The sequence below is a fragment of the Hyla sarda genome, chromosome 3 (genome assembly GCF_029499605.1).
Source record: "Hyla sarda isolate aHylSar1 chromosome 3, aHylSar1.hap1, whole genome shotgun sequence".
NCBI lineage: Eukaryota > Metazoa > Chordata > Amphibia > Anura > Hylidae > Hyla > Hyla sarda.
In genome coordinates, this window is record NC_079191.1 from 335,737,078 (window position 1) to 335,755,505 (window position 18,428).

General features: G+C 39.8%; 16 non-coding genes across 16 annotated transcripts; all 16 read right to left on the bottom strand.

Annotated features, from left to right (window-relative positions):
• Positions 1 to 1,150: 1,150 nt before the first annotated feature.
• TRNAL-UAA (transfer RNA leucine (anticodon UAA)) lies at positions 1,151 to 1,233 on the bottom strand. The gene has a single exon. It is a non-coding gene; the product is annotated as a tRNA-Leu (tRNA).
• Positions 1,234 to 1,425: 192 nt separating this feature from the next.
• On the bottom strand, positions 1,426 to 1,508 carry TRNAL-UAA (transfer RNA leucine (anticodon UAA)). Its single transcript has one exon. It is a non-coding gene; the product is annotated as a tRNA-Leu (tRNA).
• Positions 1,509 to 2,681: 1,173 nt separating this feature from the next.
• On the bottom strand, positions 2,682 to 2,764 carry TRNAL-UAA (transfer RNA leucine (anticodon UAA)). Its single transcript has one exon. It is a non-coding gene; the product is annotated as a tRNA-Leu (tRNA).
• Positions 2,765 to 2,956: 192 nt separating this feature from the next.
• On the bottom strand, positions 2,957 to 3,039 carry TRNAL-UAA (transfer RNA leucine (anticodon UAA)). Its single transcript has one exon. It is a non-coding gene; the product is annotated as a tRNA-Leu (tRNA).
• A 579-nt stretch (positions 3,040 to 3,618) lies between these two features.
• Positions 3,619 to 3,701, bottom strand: TRNAL-UAA (transfer RNA leucine (anticodon UAA)). Its single transcript has one exon. It is a non-coding gene; the product is annotated as a tRNA-Leu (tRNA).
• Positions 3,702 to 9,348: 5,647 nt separating this feature from the next.
• On the bottom strand, positions 9,349 to 9,431 carry TRNAL-UAA (transfer RNA leucine (anticodon UAA)). The gene has a single exon. It is a non-coding gene; the product is annotated as a tRNA-Leu (tRNA).
• A 192-nt stretch (positions 9,432 to 9,623) lies between these two features.
• Positions 9,624 to 9,706, bottom strand: TRNAL-UAA (transfer RNA leucine (anticodon UAA)). The gene has a single exon. It is a non-coding gene; the product is annotated as a tRNA-Leu (tRNA).
• Positions 9,707 to 12,079: 2,373 nt separating this feature from the next.
• On the bottom strand, positions 12,080 to 12,162 carry TRNAL-UAA (transfer RNA leucine (anticodon UAA)). The gene has a single exon. It is a non-coding gene; the product is annotated as a tRNA-Leu (tRNA).
• A 192-nt stretch (positions 12,163 to 12,354) lies between these two features.
• Positions 12,355 to 12,437, bottom strand: TRNAL-UAA (transfer RNA leucine (anticodon UAA)). Its single transcript has one exon. It is a non-coding gene; the product is annotated as a tRNA-Leu (tRNA).
• Positions 12,438 to 13,194: 757 nt separating this feature from the next.
• TRNAL-UAA (transfer RNA leucine (anticodon UAA)) lies at positions 13,195 to 13,277 on the bottom strand. Its single transcript has one exon. It is a non-coding gene; the product is annotated as a tRNA-Leu (tRNA).
• A 192-nt stretch (positions 13,278 to 13,469) lies between these two features.
• Positions 13,470 to 13,552, bottom strand: TRNAL-UAA (transfer RNA leucine (anticodon UAA)). The gene has a single exon. It is a non-coding gene; the product is annotated as a tRNA-Leu (tRNA).
• Positions 13,553 to 14,516: 964 nt separating this feature from the next.
• Positions 14,517 to 14,599, bottom strand: TRNAL-UAA (transfer RNA leucine (anticodon UAA)). The gene has a single exon. It is a non-coding gene; the product is annotated as a tRNA-Leu (tRNA).
• Positions 14,600 to 15,562: 963 nt separating this feature from the next.
• On the bottom strand, positions 15,563 to 15,645 carry TRNAL-UAA (transfer RNA leucine (anticodon UAA)). The gene has a single exon. It is a non-coding gene; the product is annotated as a tRNA-Leu (tRNA).
• Positions 15,646 to 15,837: 192 nt separating this feature from the next.
• TRNAL-UAA (transfer RNA leucine (anticodon UAA)) lies at positions 15,838 to 15,920 on the bottom strand. The gene has a single exon. It is a non-coding gene; the product is annotated as a tRNA-Leu (tRNA).
• A 757-nt stretch (positions 15,921 to 16,677) lies between these two features.
• Positions 16,678 to 16,760, bottom strand: TRNAL-UAA (transfer RNA leucine (anticodon UAA)). Its single transcript has one exon. It is a non-coding gene; the product is annotated as a tRNA-Leu (tRNA).
• A 192-nt stretch (positions 16,761 to 16,952) lies between these two features.
• Positions 16,953 to 17,035, bottom strand: TRNAL-UAA (transfer RNA leucine (anticodon UAA)). Its single transcript has one exon. It is a non-coding gene; the product is annotated as a tRNA-Leu (tRNA).
• Between the last annotated feature and the right edge of the window lie 1,393 nt (positions 17,036 to 18,428).

The following is an 18,428-nucleotide window of genomic DNA, read 5'->3' on the forward strand; positions in this document are numbered from 1 at the left end:
CCGTAGTGCACTTCAGGTCCACTTATGGGGTACCTTCATACTCAGAAGAGATGGGGTTACAAATTTTGGGGGGTATTTTCTGCTATTAACCCTTGCAAAAATGTGAAATTTGGGGGGAAACACACATTTTAGTGAAAAAAAAAAAAAAAAATTTTTACATATGCAAAAGTCGTGAAACACCTGTGGGGTATTAAGGTTCACTTTACCCCTTGTTACGTTCCCCAAGGGGTCTAGTTTCCAAAATGGTATGCCATGTGGGGATTTTTTGCTGTTCTGGTACCATAGGGGCTTCCTAAATGCAACATGCCCCCCAAAAACCATTTCAGAAAAACGTACTCTCCAAAATTCCCTTGTCGCTCCTTCGCTTCTGAGCCCTCTACTGCGCCCGCCGAATACTTTTCATGGACATATGAGGTATGTCCTTACTCGAGAGAAAATGGGCTACAAATATAAGTATAAATTTTCTCTTTTTACCCCTTGTAAAAATTCAAAAATTGGGTCTACAAGAACATGCGAGTGTAAAAAATGAAGATGGTGAATTTTCTCCTTCACTTTGCTGCTATTCCTGTGAAACACCTAAAGGGTTAAAATGCTGACTGAATGTCATTTTGAATACTTTGGGGGTGCAGTTTTTATAATGGGGTCATTTGTGGGGTATTTCTAATATGAAGACCCTTCAAATCCACTTCACACCTGAACTGGTCCCTGAAAAATAGTGAGTTTGAAAATTTTGTGAAAAATTGGAAAATTGCTGCTGAACTTTGAAGCCCTCTGGTGTCTTCCAAAAGTAAAATCACGTCAATTTTATGATGCAAACATAAAGTAGACATATTGTATTTGTGAATAATTTTTTTTTTATTTGGAATATCCATTTTCTTTACAAGCAGAGAGCTTCAAAGTTAGAAAAAAGCTAAATTTTCAATTTTTTCAGCAAATTTTGAAATTTTTCCCTAAGAAACAATGCAAGTATCGACAAAATTTTACCAATAACATAAAGTAGAATATGTCACGAAAAAAAAATCTCGGAATCAGAATGATAGGTAAAAGCATTCCAAAGTTATTAATGTTTAAAGTGACAGTGGTCAGATGTTCAAAAAACGCTCCGGTCCTAAGGTGTAAAATGGCCTGGTCCTTAAGGGGTTAAAACTCATACCAGGAGTGGCGTTCGACCCCACGCAGATACATATCCATTGGATTTTAAATCCAATGCCTTAACCACTCGGCCATCCTGGTGGACAGTTTGAGTTATTTTGCATCATTGTGACTGAGATTTATACTTTGAATGTAAAATAGTTGTAAGAGGATATTTGAAGTGGAAGATTACTATGGTTATTACAGAAGATCAACTGGATGCCAAGATGATGCAAGTTACTCAGAGAACATCCTTCTTTGGAACACTCTGGAGAATGCCAAGTTTAATACTCATACCAGGAGTGGGGTTCGAACCCATGCGGATACATATCCATTGGATCTTAAGTCCAACGCCTTAACCACTCGGCCATCCTGGTGGACTGTTTGAGTTATTTTGCATCATTGTGACTGAGATTTATACTTGGAATGTAAAATAGTTGTAAGAGGATATTTGAAGTCGAAGATTACTATGGTTATTACAGAAGATCAACTGGATGCCAAGATGATTCAAGTTAATGGGGTCAGTGCTACTGTCTTTTGTTGTGGCTCATTGATTCCATTTTATTCCTTTCATTAAGTGTTGTACACAAACATTCCACAAAGAACCACTGTTAACCACAGAGTTGTTTGGAAACATCATAGTATGGTCAGAGATTTCCTGGGTAAAAACAGAGATTAGTTTTTGGATGCCGTCAAAATATTTTTAAAAGGGTGCGGAAGAGCACCAATAGTAATTAATTGGCCCATCACTTTCAATACTTTGCTCATATTTTTCTAATCCAGCCAAACCTCTCCGGAAAACAGCATCTTTAAAAAAGACCACTAGGTTATGCTATTGAGAGACTTTGTGGGAGATTTATCAAAGTTGTCTATTTCCCACATAGATACCTTGGATATCTTCAAAATATTTTTAAAAGGGGGCAGAAGAGCACCAATAGTAATTAATTGGCCCATCCCTTTCAAAACTTTGCTCATATTTTTCTAATCCAGCCAAACCTCTCCGCAAAACAGCATCTTTAAAAAAAAGACCACTAGGTTATGCTATTGAAAGACTTTGTGGGAGATTTATCAAAGTTGTCTATTTCCCACATAGATACCTTGGATGCCTTCAAAATATTTTTAAAAGGGTGCGGAAGAGCACCAATAGTAATAAATTGGCCCATCACTTTCAATAATTTGCTCATATTTTTCTAATCCAGCCAAACCTCTCCGGAAAACAGCATCTTTAAAAAAGACCACTAGGTTATGCTATGGAGAGACTTTGTGGGAGATTTATCAAAGCTGTCTATTTCCCACATCAATATAGACCAATCTACAGAGGGTTAGGCCGGTCTAATGTGCACTTAATTTATCCAAAGTCTCAGTGCTCTGGATAAATTCTGCGCACAGACTTCAGCATCTATGGTTTGTACAGTATTTAAACGCTTGTCATGAGAACATATATGAAAGGAGTAGAATTAGGGTTATTCTAAGAGATGGAATGTTTACTAAGATCTTACATGTTTGCTCAGAGCCTGCTCCTCTATGGTAAACACCACATTTAAAACTCATACCAGGAGTGGGGTTCGAAATCACGCAGATACATATCCATTGGATCTTAAGTCCAACGCCTTAACCACTCGGCCATCCTGGTGAACTGTTTGTGTTATTTTGCATCATTGTGACTGAGATTTATACTTTGAATGTAAAATAGTTGTAAGAGTATATTTGAAGTGGAAGATTACTTTGGTTATTACAGAAGATCAACTGGATGCCAAGATGATTCAAGTTACTCAGAGAACATTCTTCTTTGGAACACTTTGGAGAATGCCAAGGTTAAAACTCATACCAGGAGTGGGGTTCGAACCCACGCGGATACATATCAATTGGATCTTAAGTCCAACGCCTGAACCACTCGGCCATCCTGGTAAACTGTTTGAGTTATTTTGCATCATTGTGACTGAGATTTATACTTTGAATGTAAAATAGTTGTAAGAGTATATTTGAAGTGGAAGATTACTATGGTTATTACAGAAGATCAACTGGATGCCAAGATGATGCAAGTTAGGCTGGGTTCACACTACGTTTTGTCCCATACGGGAGCGCATACGGCAGGAGGGAGCTAAAACCTCGCGCTCCCGTATGTTACCGTATGCGCTCCCGTATGCCATTCACTTCAATGAGCCGACCGGAGTGAAACGTTCGGTCCGGTCGGCTCATTTTTGCGCCGTATGCGCTTTTACAACCGGACCTAAAACCGTGGTCAACCACGGTTTTAGGTCCGGTTGTAAAAGCGCATACGGCGCAAAAATGAGCCGACCGGACCGAACGTTTCACTCCGGTCGGCTCATTGAAGTGAATGGCATACGGGAGCGCATACGGTTACATACGGGAGCGCGAGGTTTTAGCTCCCTCCTGCCGTATGGGACAAAACGTAGTGTGAACCCACCCTAACTCAGAGAACATTCTTCTTTGGAACACTTTGGAGAATGCCAAGGTTAAAGCTCATACCAGGAGTGGGGTTCGAACCCACGCGGATACATATCCATTGGATCTTAAGTCCAACGCCTTAACAACTCGGCCATCCTGGTGAACTGTTTGAGTCATTCTGCATCATTGTGACTGAGATTCATAGTTTGAATGTAAAATAGTTGTAAGAGGATATTTGAAGTCCAAGATTACTATGGTTATTGCAGAAGATCACCTGGATGCCAAGGTGATTCAAGTTAATGAGGTCAGTGCTACTGTGTTTTGTTGTGGCTCATTGATTCCATTTTATTCCTTTCATTAACCCCTTAAGGACCGAGCCCTTTTTCACCTTAAGGACCAGAGCATTTTTTGCAATTCTGACCACTGTCACTTTAAACATTAATAACTCTGGAATGCTTTAAGTTATCATTCTGATTCCGAGATAGTTTTTTCGTGACATATTCTACTTTAACTTAGTGGTAAAATTTTGTGGTATCTTGCATCCTTTCTTGGTGAAAAATCCCCAAATTTGATGAAAAAAATGAAAATTTTGCATTTTTCAGACTTTGAAGCTCTCTGCTTGTAAGGAAAATGGATATTCAAAATAATTTATTTTTGGGTTCACATATACAATATGTCTACTTTATGTTTGCTTCATAAAATTTTGAGTTTTTACTTTTGGAAGAAACCAGAGGGCTTCAAAGTTCAGCAGCAATTTTTAAATTTTTCACAAAATTTTCAAACTCGCTATTTTTCATGGACCAGTTCAGGTTTGAAGTGGATTTGAAGGGTCTTCATATTAGAAATACCCCATAAAAGACCCCATTATAAAAACTACACCCCCCAAAGTATTCAAAATGACATTCAGTAAGTGTATTAACCCTTTAGGTGTTTCACAGGAATAGCAGCAAAGTGAAGGAGAAAATTCAAAATCTTCATTTTTTACATTCGCATGTTCTTGTAGACCCAATTTTTGAATTTTTACAAGGGGTAAAAAGGAGAAAATTTTTACTTGTATTTGAAACCCAATTTCTCTCGAGTAACCACATACCTCATATGTCTATGTTAATTGTTCAATGGGCGCAGTAGAGGGCTCAGAAGGGAAGGAGCGACAAATGGTTTTTGGGGGGCATGTCACCTTTAGGAAGCCCCTATGGTGCCAGGACAGCAAAAAAAAAAAAACATGGCATACCATTTTGGAAACTAGACCCCTCAGGGAACGTAACAAGGGGTAAAGTGAACCTTAATACCCTACAGGTGTTTCACGACTTTTGCATATGTAAAAAAAATAATTATTTTTTACCTAAAATGCTTGGTTTGCCAAAAATTTTACATTTTTAAAAAGGGTAATAGCAGAAAATACCCTCCAAAATTTGAAACCCAATTTCTCCCGATTCAGAAAACACCCCATATGGGGGTGAAAATTGCTCTGCTGGCGCACTACAGGTCTCAGAAGAGAAGGAGTCACATTTGACTTTTTGAAAGCAAATTTTGCTCTGGGGGCATGCCGCAGTTAGAAAGCCCGTATGGTTCCAGAACAGCAAAAAAAAAAACACATGGCATACCATTTTGGAAACTAGACCCCTCGGGGAACGTAACAAGGGGTAATGTGAACCTTAATACCCTACAGGTGTTTCACGACTTTTGCATATGTGAAATTTTATTTTATTTTTTTACCTAAAATGCTTGGTTTCCCAAAATTTTTACCTTTTTAAAAAGGGTAATAGCAGAAAACACCCCCCAAAATTATAAGCCCAATTTCTCCCGATTCAGAAAACACCCCATATGGGGGGTGAAAAGTGCTCTGCTGGCGCACTACAGGTCTCAGAAGAGAAGGAGTCACATTTGGCTTTTTCAAAGAAAATTTTGCTCTGGGGGCATGCCACATTTAGGAAGCCCCTATGGTGCCAGGACAGCAAAAAAAAACAACACATGGCATACCATTTTGGAAACTAGACCCCTCGGGGAACGTAACAAGGGGTTAAGTGAACCTTTATACCCCACAGGTGATTCATGACTTTTGTATATGTAAAAAAAAATTTTTTTTTTTACCTAAAATGCTTGTTTTCCCAAAAATTTTACATTTTTAAAAAGGGTATTAGCAGAAAATCCCCCCCCCCAAAATTTGAAGCCCAATTTCTCCCGAGTACGGCGATACCCCATATGTGACCCTAAACTGTTGCCTTGAAATACGAAAGGGCTCCAAAGTGAGAGCGCCATGCGCATTTGAGGCCTAAATTAGGGACTTGCATAGGGGTGGACATAGGGGTATTCTACGCCAGTGATTCCCAAACAGGGGGCCTCCAGCTGTTGTAAAACTCCCAGCATTCCTAGACAGTCAGTGGCTATCTGGCAATACTGGGAGTAGTTGTTTTGCAACAGCTGGAGGCTCCGTTCTGGAAACAGTGGCGTACCAGACGTTTTTTATTTTTATTGGGGAGGGGGGCTGTGTAGGGGTATGTGTATATGTAGTGTTTTTTACTTTTTATTTTGTGTTAGTGTAGTGTTTTAAGGGGACAGTCGCACAGGCGGGGGGTTCACAGTAGTTTCTCGCTGGCAGCTTGAGCTGCAGCAGAAAATTTGCCGCAGCTCAAACTTGCAACCGGATATTAACTGTAATCCTCCGCCCATGTGAGTGTACCCTGTACGTTCACATTGGGGTGGGGAAACATCCAGCTGTTGCAAAACTACAACTCCCAGCATGTACGGTCTATCGGTGGATGCTGGGAGTTGTAGTTTTGCAACCGCTGGAGGCTCCGTTTTGGAAACAGTGGCGTACCAGACATTTTTCATTTTTATTGGGGAGGGGAGGGGGGGCTGTGTAGGGGTATGTGTATATGTAGTGTTTTTTACTTTTTATTTTATTTTGTGTTAGTGTAGTGTAGTGTTTTTAGGGTACAGTCGCACGGGCGGGGGTTCACAGTAGTTTCTCGCTGGCAGTTTGAGCAGCGGTAGAAAATTTGCCGCAACTCAAACTTGCAGCCGGATACTTACTGTAATCCTCCGCCCATGTGAGTGTACCCTGTACGTTCACATGGGGGGGGGGGGGGAAATACCTCCAGCTGTTGCAAAACTACAACTCCCAGCATGTACGGTCTATCAGTGCATGCTGGGAGTTGTAGTTTTGCAACAGCTGGAGACACACAGGTTGTGAAACACTGAGTTAGGTAACAAACTCAGTGTTTTGCAACCAGTGTGCCTTCTGCTGTTGCAAAAGCTACAACCCCCAGCATGTACAGACAGCGGAAGGGCATGCTGGGTCTTGTAGTTATGCAACAGCCGGAGGCATACTACATTGGCTGGGAATGCTGGGGATTGTAGTTATGCAACAGCTGGAGACACACTGGTTTGCAACTTAACTCAGTGTGCCTTCAGCTGTTGCAAAACTACAACTCTCAGCAGTCACCGACAGCCAACGGGCATGCTGGGAGTTGTAGTTATGCCACCACCAGATGCACCACTGCAACTCCCAGCATGCACTTTAGCTGATTGTGCAAGCTGGGAGTTGTAGTTATGCAACAGCTGAAGGTACACTTTTCCATAGAAAGAATGTGCCTCCAGCTGTTGCAAAACTACAAGTCCCAGCATGCCCATAAGGGCATGCTGGGAGTTGTGGGGGTCTGCCTCCTGCTGTTGCATAACTACAGCTCCCAGCATGCCCTTTTTGCATGCTGGGAGCTGTTGCTAAGCAACAGCAGGAGGCTGTCACTCACATCCTGCTGCTGCTCCACGATGCCGCCGCACATGTCAGTCCCTCGCCGCCACCGTCGCTCCTTGGGCCCCGATCCCAACAGGGACGCCGGGGATCGGGGTCACCAACACCTGGGGTCGTCTTCCCGCACCCGCTCACGTCCTCCGGAAGAGGGGCGGAGCGGGTTGCGGGAGTGACACCCGCAGCAGGCGCCCTGATTGGTCGGCTGGGAATCCGGGCAACGAATCAGGGCGATCGTGAGGTGGCACCAGTGCCACCTCACCCCTGCTGGCTCTGGCTGTTCGGGGCCGTCTCTGACAGCCTCGATCAGCCAGTAATTCCGTGTCATCGGGTCACTGGAGACCCAATTGACCCGGAATCCGCCGCAGATCGCTGGACTGAATTGTCCAGCGATCTGCGGCAATCGCCGACATGGGGGGACATAATGACCCCCCTGGGCGATATGCCGGGATGCCTGCTGAACGATTTCAGCAGGCATCCGGCCCCGGCTCCCCTCCAGCTAGCGGCGGGGTCCGGAAATGCTCAGGGCGTATCCATACGCCCTCGGTCCTTAAGGACTTGGAAACGGGGGCGTATGGATACGCCCTATGTCCTTAAAGGGTTAAGTGTTGTACACAAACATTCCACAAAGAACCACTATTAACCACAGAGTTGTTTGGAAACATCATAGTATGGTCAGAGATTTCCTGGGTAAAAACAGAGATTAGTTTTTGGATACCTTCAAAATATTTTTAAAAGGGTGCGGAAGAGCAACAATAGTAATAAATTGGCCCATCCCTTTCAATACTTTGCTCGTATTTTTCTAATCCAGCCAAACCTCTCCGGAAAACAGCATCTTTAAAAAAGACCACTAGATTATGCTATTGAAAGACTTTGTGGGAGATTTATCAAAGTTGTCTATTTCCCACATAGATACATTGGATATCTTCAAAATATTTTTAAAAGGGGGCAGAAGAGCACGAATAGTAATTAATTGGCCCATCCCTTTCAAAACTTTGCTCATATTTTCTAATCAAGCCAAACCTCTCCGCAAAACAGCATCTTTAAAAAAAAGACCACTAGGTTATGCTATGGAGAGACTTTGTGGGAGATTTATCAAAGTTGTCTATTTCCCACATAGATACCTTGGATGCCTTCAAAATATTTTTAAAAGGGTGCGGAAGAGCACCAATAATAATAAATTGGCCCGTCACTTTCAATACTTTGCTCATATTTTTCTAATCCAGCCAAACCTCTCCGGAAAACAGCATCTTTAAGAAAAGACCACTAGTTTATGCTATGGAGAGACTTTGTGGGAGATTTAGCAAAGTTGTCTATTTCCCACATCAATATAGACCAACCTACATTGGGTTAGGCCGGTCTAATGTGCGCTTAATTTATCAAAAGTCTCAGTGCTCTGGATAAATTCTGCGCACAGACTTCAGCATCTATGGTTTGTACAGTATTTAAATGCTTGTCATAAGAACATATATGAAAGGAGTAGAATTAGGGTTATTCTAAGAGATGGAATGTTTACTAAGATCTTACATGTTTACTCAGAGCCTGCTCCTCTATGGTAAACACTAGTGTTGAGCGGCATAGGCCATATTCGAATTCGCGAATATTCGCGAATATATGGACGAATATTCGTCATATATTCGCATATTCGTCATATTCTCGTTTATTTTCGCGTATGCGAATATTTCGCGCATGCGAAAATTACCATATGTGAATATTGGCATATACAAAATTAACACGCGCGTAAATTCGCATATGCGAAAATTAGCATATGCTAATTTCGCATATGCGCATTTTTGTATATGCGAATTTTCGCACGTCAGTCTCACACAGTAGTATTACAGCCTTCTTTACACCACACAAGCTGGAAGCAGAGAGGGATGATCACTGTGATGTGTACTGTGAAGAAAAAAAAAAAAAAAAAACGAATATTCGTAATTACGAATATATAGCGCTATATTCGCGAAATTCGCGAATTCGCGAATATGCGATATTCGCGAATAATATTCGAATTGCGAATATTCGCGAGCAACACTAGTAAACACCACATTTAAAACTCATACCAGGAGTGGGGTTCGAGCCCACGCGGATACATATCCATTGGATCTTAAGTCCAACGCCTTAACCACTCGGCCATCCTGGTGGACTGTTTGAGTTATTTTGCATCATTGTGACTGAGATTTATACTTTGAATGTAAAATAGTTGTAAGAGGATATTTGAAGTGGAAGATTACTATGGTTATTACAGAAGATCAACTGGATGCCAAGATGATGCAAGTTACTCAGAGAACATTCTTCTTTGGAACACTTTGGAGAATGCCAAGGTTAAAACTCATACCAGGAGTGGGGTTCGAACCCACGCGGATACATATCCATTGGATCTTAAATCCAACGCCTTAACCACTCGGCCATCCTAGAGAACTGTTTGAGATATTCTGCATCATTGTGACTGAGATTTATACTTTGAATGTAAAATAGTTGTTAGAGGATATTTGAAGTGGAAGATTACTTTGGTTATTACAGAGTAATAAAGTATTCAAAGTATAAATCTCAGTCACAATGATGCAATGCACAAGGATATTTGAAGTCGAAGATTACTATGGTTATTACAGAAGATCAACTGGATGTCAAGATGATTCAAGTTAATGGGGTCAGTGCTACCGTCTTTTGTTGTGGCTCATTGATTCCATTTTATGCCTTTCATTAAGTGTTGTACACAAACATTCCACAAAGAACCACTGTTAACCACAGAGTTGTTTGGAAACATCATAGTATGGTCAGAGATTTCCTGGGTAAAAACAGAGATTAGTTTTTGGATACCTTCAAAATATTTTTAAAATTGTGCGGAAGAGCACCAATAGTAATTAATTGGCCCATCACTTTCAATACTTTGCTCGTATTTTTCTAATCCAGCCAAACCTCTCCGGAAAACAGCATCTTTAAAAAGACCACTAGATTATGCTATTGAAAGACTTTGTGGGAGATTTATCAAAGTTGTCTATTTCCCACATAGATACCTTGGATATCTTCAAAATATTTTTAAAAGGGGGCAGAAGAGCACCAATTGTAATTAATTGGCCCATCCCTTTCAAAACTTTGCTCATATTTTTCTAATCCAGCAAAAACCTCTCTGCAAAACAGCATCTTTAAAAAAGACCACTAGGTTATGCTATGGAGAGACTTTGTGGGAGATTTATCAAAGTTGTCTATTTCCCACATCAATATAGACCAACCTACAATGGGTTAGGCCGGTCTAATGTGCGCTTAATTTATCAAAAGTCTCAGTGCTCTGGATAAATTCTGCGCACAGACTTCGGCATCTATGGTTTGTACAGTATTTAAACGCTTGTCATAAGAACATATATGAAAGGAGTAGAATTAAGGTTATTCTAAGAGATGGAATGTTTACTAAGATCTTACATGTTTACTCAGAGCCTGCTCCTCTATGGTAAACACCACGTTTAAAACTCATAGCAGGAGTGGGATCGAACCCACGCAGATAAATATCCATTGGATATTAAGTCCAACGCCTTAACCACTCAGCCATCCTGGTGGACTATTTGAGTTATTTTGCATCATTGTGACTGAGATTTATACTTATTCTTTAAAATAGTTGTTAGAGGATATTTAAAGTGGAAGATTACTTTGGTTATTACAGAAGATCAACTGGATGCCAAGATGATGCAAGTTACTCAGAGAACATTCTTCTTTGGAACACTTTGGAGAATGCCAAGGTTAAAACTCATACCAGGAGTGGGGTTCGAACCCACGCGGATACATATCCATTGGATCTTAAATTCAACGCCTCAACCACTCGGTCATGCTGGTGAACTGTTTGAGTTAATTTGCATCATTGTGACTGAGATTTATACTTTGAATGTAAAATAGTTGTAAGAGGATATTTGAAGTCGAAGATTACTATGGTTATTACAGAAGATCAACTGGATGCCAAGATGATTCAATTAATGGGGTCAGTGCTACCGTCTTTTGTTGTGGCTCATTGATTCCATTTTATTCCTTTCATTAAGTGTTGTACACAAACATTCCACAAAGAACCACTGTTAACCACAGAGTTGTTTGGAAACATCATAGTATGGTCAGAGATTTCCTGGGTAAAAACAGAGATTAGTTTTTGGATACCTTCAAAATATTTTTAAAAGGGTGCGGAAGAGCACCAATAGTAATTAATTGGCCCATCACTTTCAATACTTTGCTTGTATTTTTCTAATCCAGCCAAACCTCTCCGGAAAACAGCATCTTTAAAAAAGACCACTAGATTATGCTATTGAAAGACTTTGTGGGAGATTTATCAAAGTTGTCTATTTCCCACATAGATACCTTGGATATCTTCAAAATATTTTTAAAAGGGGGCAGAAGAGCACCAATTGTAATTAATTGGCCCATCCCTTTCAAAACTTTGCTCATATTTTTCTAATCCAGCCAAACCTCTCTGCAAAACAGCATCTTTAAAAAAGACCACTAGGTTATACTATGGAGAGACTTTGTGGGAGATTTATCAAAGTTGTCTATTTCCCACATCAATATAGACCAACCTACAGTGGGTTAGGCCGGTCTAATGTGCGCTTCATTTATCAAAAGTCTCAGTGCTCTGGATAAATTCTGCGCACAGACTTCGGCATCTATGGTTTGTACAGTATTTAAACGTTTGTCATAAGAACATATATGAAAGGAGTAGAATTAGGGTTATTCTAAGAGATGGAATGTTTACTAAGATCTTACATGTTTACTCAGAGCCTGCTCCGCTATGGTAAACACCACATTTAAAACTCATACCAGGAGTGGGGTTCGAACCCACGCAGATACATATCCATTGGATCTTAAGGCCAACGCCTTAACCACTCGGCCATCCTGGTGGACTATTTGAGTTTTTTTTCATCATTGTGACTGAGATGTATACTTTGAATGTAAAATAGTTGTTGGAGGATATTTGAAGTGGAACACTACTTTGATTATTACAGAAGATCAACTGGATGCCAAGATGATGCAAGTTACTCAGAGAACATTCTTCTTTGGAACACTTTGGTGAATGCCAAGGTTAAAACTCATACCAGGAGTGGGGTTCGAACCCACGCGGATACATATCCATTGGATCTTAAGTCCAACGCCTTAACCACTCGGCCATCCTGGTAAACTGTTTGAGTCAATTTGCATCATTGTGACTGAGATTTATACTTTGAATGTAAAATAGTTGTAAGAGGATATTTGAAGTCGAAGATTACTATGGTTATTACAGAAGATCAACTGGATGCCAAGATGATTCAAGTTAATGGGGTCAGTGCGACCGTCTTTTGTTGTGGCTCATTGATTCCATTTTATTCCTTTCATTAAGTGTTGTACACAAACATTCCACAAAGAACCACTGTTAACCACAGAGTTGTTTGGAAACATCATAGTATGGTCAGAGATTTCCTGGGTAAAAACAGAGATTAGTTTTTGGATACCTTCAAAATATTTTTAAAAAGGTGTGGAAGAGCACCAATAGTAATTAATTGGCCCATCCCTTTCAAAACTTTGCTCATATTTTTCTAATCAAGCCAAACCTCTCTGGAAAACAGCATCTTTAAAAAAGACCACTAGGTTATGCTATGGAGAGACTTTGTGGGAGATTTATCAAAGTTGTCTATTTCCCACATCAATAAAGACCAACCTACAGTGGGTTAGGCCGGTCTAATGTGCGCTTAATTTATCAAAAGTCTCAGTGCTCTGGATAAATTCTGCGCACAGACTTCGGCATCTATGGTTTGTACAGTATTTAAACGCTTGTCATAAGAACATATATGAAAGGAGTAGAATTAGGGTTATTCTAAGAGATGGAATGTTTACTAAGATCTTACATGTTTACTCAGAGCCTGCTCCTCTATGGTAAACACCACATTTAAAACTCATACCAGGAGTGGGGTTCACACCCACGCGGATACATATCCATTGGATCTTAAGTCCAACGCCTTAACCACTCGGCCATCCTGGTGGACTATTTGAGTTATTTTGCATCATTGTGACTGAGATTTATACTTTGATTGTAAAATAGTTGTTGTAGGATATTTGAAGTGGAAGACTACTTTGATTATTACAGAAGATCAACTGGATGCCAAGATGATGCAAGTTACTCAGAGAACATTCTTCTTTGGAACACTTTGGAGAATGCCAAGGTTAAAACTCATACCAGGAGTGGGGTTCAAACCCACGCGGATACATATCCATTGGATCTTAAGTCCAACGCCTTAACCACTCGGCCATCCTGTTAAACTGTTTGAGTTAATTTGCATTATTGTGACTGAGATTTATACTTTGAATGTAAAATAGTTGTAAGAGGATATTTGAAGTCGAAGATTACTATGGTTATTACAGAAGATCAACTGGATGCCAAGATGATTCAAGTTAATGGGGTCAGTGCTACCGTCTTTTGTTGTGGCTCATTGATTCAATTTTATTCCTTTCATTAAGTGTTGTACACAAAAATTCCACAAAGAACCACTGTTAACCACAGAGTTGTTTGGAAACATCATAGTATGGTCAGAGATTTCCTGGGTAAAAACAGAGATTAGATTTTGGATACCTTCAAAATATTTTTAAAAGGGTGCGGAAGAGCACCAATCGTAATTAATTGGCCCATCACTTTCAATACTTTGCTCGTATTTTTCTAATCCAGCCAAACCTCTCCGGAAAACAGCATCTTTAAAAAAGACCACTAGATTATGCTATTGAAAGACTTTGTGGGAGATTTATCAAAGTTGTCTATTTCCCACATAGATACCTTGGATATCTTCAAAATATTTTTAAAAGGGGGCAGAAGAGCACCAATTGTAATTAATTGGCCCATCCCTTTCAAAACTTTGCTCATATTTTTCTAATCAAGCCAAACCTCTCTGGAAAACAGCATCTTTAAAAAAGACCACTAGGTTATGCTATGGAGAGACTTTGTGGGAGATTTATCAAAGTTGTCTATTTCCCACATCAATATAGACAATCCTACAGTGGGTTAGGCCGGTCTAATGTGCGCTTAATTTATCAAAAGTCTCAGTGCTCTGGATAAATTCTGCGCACAGACTTCGGCATCTATGGTTTGTACAGTATTTAAACGCTTGTCATAAGAACATATATGAAAGGAGTAGAATTAGGGTTATTCTAAGAGATTGAATGTTTACTAAGATCTTATATGTTTACTCAGAGCCTGCTCCTTTATGGTAAACACCACATTTAAAACTCATACCAGGAGTGGGGTTCACACCCACGCGGATACATATCCATTGGATCTTAAGTCCAATGCCTTAACCACTCGTCCATCCTGGTGGACTGTTTGAGTTATTTTGCATCATTGTGACTGAGATTTATACTTTGAATGTAAAATAGTTGTAAGAGGATATTTGAAGTCGAAGATTACTATGGTTATTACAGAAGATCAACTGGATGCCAAGATGATTCAAGTTAATGGGGTTAGTGCTTCCGTCTTTGTTGTGGCTCATTGATTCCATTTTATTCCTTTCATTAAGTGTTGTACACAAACATTCCACAAAGAACCACTGTTAACCACAGAGTTGTTTGGAAACATCATAGTATGGTCAGAGATTTCATGGGTAAAAACAGAGATTAGTTTTTGGATGCCTTCAAAATATTTTTAAAAGGGTGCGGAAGAGCACCAATAGTAATTAATTGGCCCATCACTTTCAATACTTTGCTCCTATTTTTCTAATCCAGCCAAACCTCTCCGTAAAACAGCATCTTTAAAAAAGACCACTAGATTATGCTATTGAAAGACTTCGTGGGAGATTTATCAAAATTGTCTATTTCCCACATAGATACCTTGGATATCTTCAAAATATTTTTAAAAGGGGGCAGAAGAGCACCAATTGTAATTAATTGGCCCATCTCTTTCAAAACTTTGCTCATATTTTTCTAATCCAGCTAAACCTCTCTGCAAAACAGCATCTTTAAAAAAGACCACTAGGTTATGCTATGGAGAGACTTTGTGGGAGATTTATCAACGTTTTCTATTTCCCACATCAATATAGACCAACCTACAGTGGGTTAGGCCGGTCTAATGTGCGCTTAATTTATCAAAAGTCTCAGTGCTCTGGATAAATTCTGCGCACAGACTTCGGCATCTATGGTTTGTACAGTATTTAAACGCTTGTCATAAGAACATATATGAAAGGAGTAGAATTAGGGTTATTCTAAGAGATGGAATGTTTACTAAGATCTTACATGTTTACTCAGAGCCTGCTCCTCTATGGTAAACACCACATTTAAAACTCATACCAGGAGTGGGGTTCGCACCCACCCGGATACATATCCATTGGATCTTAAGTCCAATGCCTTAACCACTCGTCCATCCTGGTGGACTGTTTGAGTTATTTTGCATCATTGTGACTGAGATTTATACTTTGAATGTAAAATAGTTGTTAGAGGATATTTGAAGTGGAAGATTACTTTGGTTATTACAGAAGATCAACTGGATGCCAAGATGATGCAAGTTACTCAGAGAACATTCTTCTTTGGAACACTTTGGAGAATGCCAAGGTTAAAACTCATACCAGGAGTGGGGTTCGAACCCACGCGGATACATATCCATTGGATCTTAAGTCCAACGCCTTAACCACTCGGCCATCCTGGTGAACTGTTTGAGTTAATTTGCATCATTGTGACTGAGATTTATACTTTGAATGTAAAATAGTTGTAAGAGGATAATTGAAGTCGAAGATTACTATGGTTATTACAGAAGATCAACTGGATGCCAAGATGATTCAAGTTAATGGGGTCAGTGCTACCGTCTTTTGTTGTGGCTCATTGATTCCATTTTATTCCTTTCATTAAGTGTTGTACACAAACATTCCACAAAGAACCACTGTTAACCACAGAGTTGTTTGGAAACATCATAGTATGGTCAGAGATTTCCTGGGTAAAAACAGAGATTAGTTTTTGGGTACCTTCAAAATATTTTTAAAAGGGTGCGGAAGAGCAACAATAGTAATAAATTGGCCCATCCCTTTCAAAACTTTGCTCATATTTTTCTAATCCAGCCAAACCTCTCCGGAAAACAGCATCTTTAAAAAAGACCACTAGGTTATGCTATGGAGAGACTTTGTGGGAGATCTATCAAAGTTGTCTATTTCCCACATCAATATAGACCAACCTACAGTGGGTTAGGCCGGTCTAATGTGCGCTTAATTTATCAAAAGTCTCAGTGCTCTGGATAAATTCTGCGCACAGACTTCGGCATCTATGGTTTGTACAGTATTTAAACGCTTGTCATAAGAACATATATGAAAGGAGTAGAATTAGGGTTATTCTAAGAGATGGAATGTTTACTAAGATCTTACATGTTTACTCAGAGCATGCTCCTCTATGGTAAACACCACATTTAAAACTCATACCAGGAGTGGGGTTCACACCCACGCGGATACATATCCATTGGATCTTAAGTCCAATGCCTTAACCACTCGTCCATCCTGGTGGACTGTTTGAGTTATTTTGCTTCATTGTGACTGAGATTTATACTTTGAATGTAAAATAGTTGTTAGAGGATATTTGAAGTGGAAGATTACTTTGGTTATTACAGAAGATCAACTGGATGCCAAGATGATGCAAGTTACTCAGAGAACATTCTTCTTTGGAACACTTTGGAGAATGCCAAGGTTAAAACTCATACCAGGAGTGGGGTTCGATCCCACGCGGATACATATCCATTGGATCTTAAGTCCAACGCCTTAACCACTCGGCCATCCTGGTGAACTGTTTGAGTTAATTTGCATCATTGTGACTGAGATTTATACTTTGAATGTAAAATAGTTGTAAGAGGATATTTGAAGTCGAAGATTACTATGGTTATTACAGAAGATCAACTGGATGCCAAGATGATTCAAGTTAATGGGGTCAGTGCTACCGTCTTTTGTTGTGGCTCATTGATTCCATTTTATTCCTTTCATTAAGTGTTGTACACAAACATTCCACAAAGAACCACTGTTAACCACAGAGTTGTTTGGAAACATCATAGTATGGTCAGAGATTTCCTGGGTAAAAACAGAGATTAGTTTTTGGATACATATCCATTGGAACTGAAGTCCAACGCCTCAACCACTCGGTCATGCTGGTGCTGGTTATGCTATGGAGAGACTTTGTGGGAGATTTATCAAAGTTGTCTATTTCCCACATCAATATAGACCAACCTACAGTGGGTTAGGCCGGTCTAATGTGCGCTTAATTTATCAAAAGTCTCAGTGCTCTGGATAAATTCTGCGCACAGACTTCGGCATCTATGGTTTGTACAGTATTTAAACGCTTGTCATAAGAACATATATGAAAGGAGTAGAATTAGGGTTATTCTAAGAGATGGAATGTTTACTAAGATCATACATGTTTACTCAGAGCCTGCTCCTCTATGGTAAACACCACATTTAAAACTCATACCAGGAGTGGGGTTCACACCCACGCAGATACATATCCATTGGATCTTAAGTCCAATGCCTTAACCACTCGTCCATCCTGGTGGACTGTTTGAGTTATTTTGCATCATTGTGACTGAGATGTATACTTTGAATGTAAAATAGTTGTAAGAGGATATTTGAAGTCGAAGATTACTATGGTTATTACAGAAGATCAACTGGATGCCAAGATGATTCAAGTTAATGGGGTCAGTGCTACCGTCTTTTGTTGTGGCTCATTGATTCCATTTTATTCCTTTCATTAAGTGTTGTACACAAACATTCCACAAAGAACCACTGTTAACCACAGAGTTGTTTGGAAACATCATAGTATGGTCAGAGATTTCCTGGGTAAAAACAGAGATTAGTTTTTGGATACCTTCAAAATATTTTTAAAAGGGTGCGGAAGAGCACCAATAGTAATTAATTGGCCCATCCCTTTCAAAACTTTGCTCATATTTTTCTAATCAAGCCAAACCTCTCCGGAAAACAGCATCTTTAAAAAAGACCACTAGGTTATGTTATGGAGAGACTTTGTGGGAGATTTATCAAAGTTGTCTATTTCCCACATAGATACCTTGGATATCTTCAAAATATTTTTAAAAGGGGGCAGAAGAGCACCAATTGTAATTAATTGGCCCATCCCTTTCAAAACTTTGCTCATATTTTTCTAATCCAGCCAAACCTCTCTGCAAAACAGC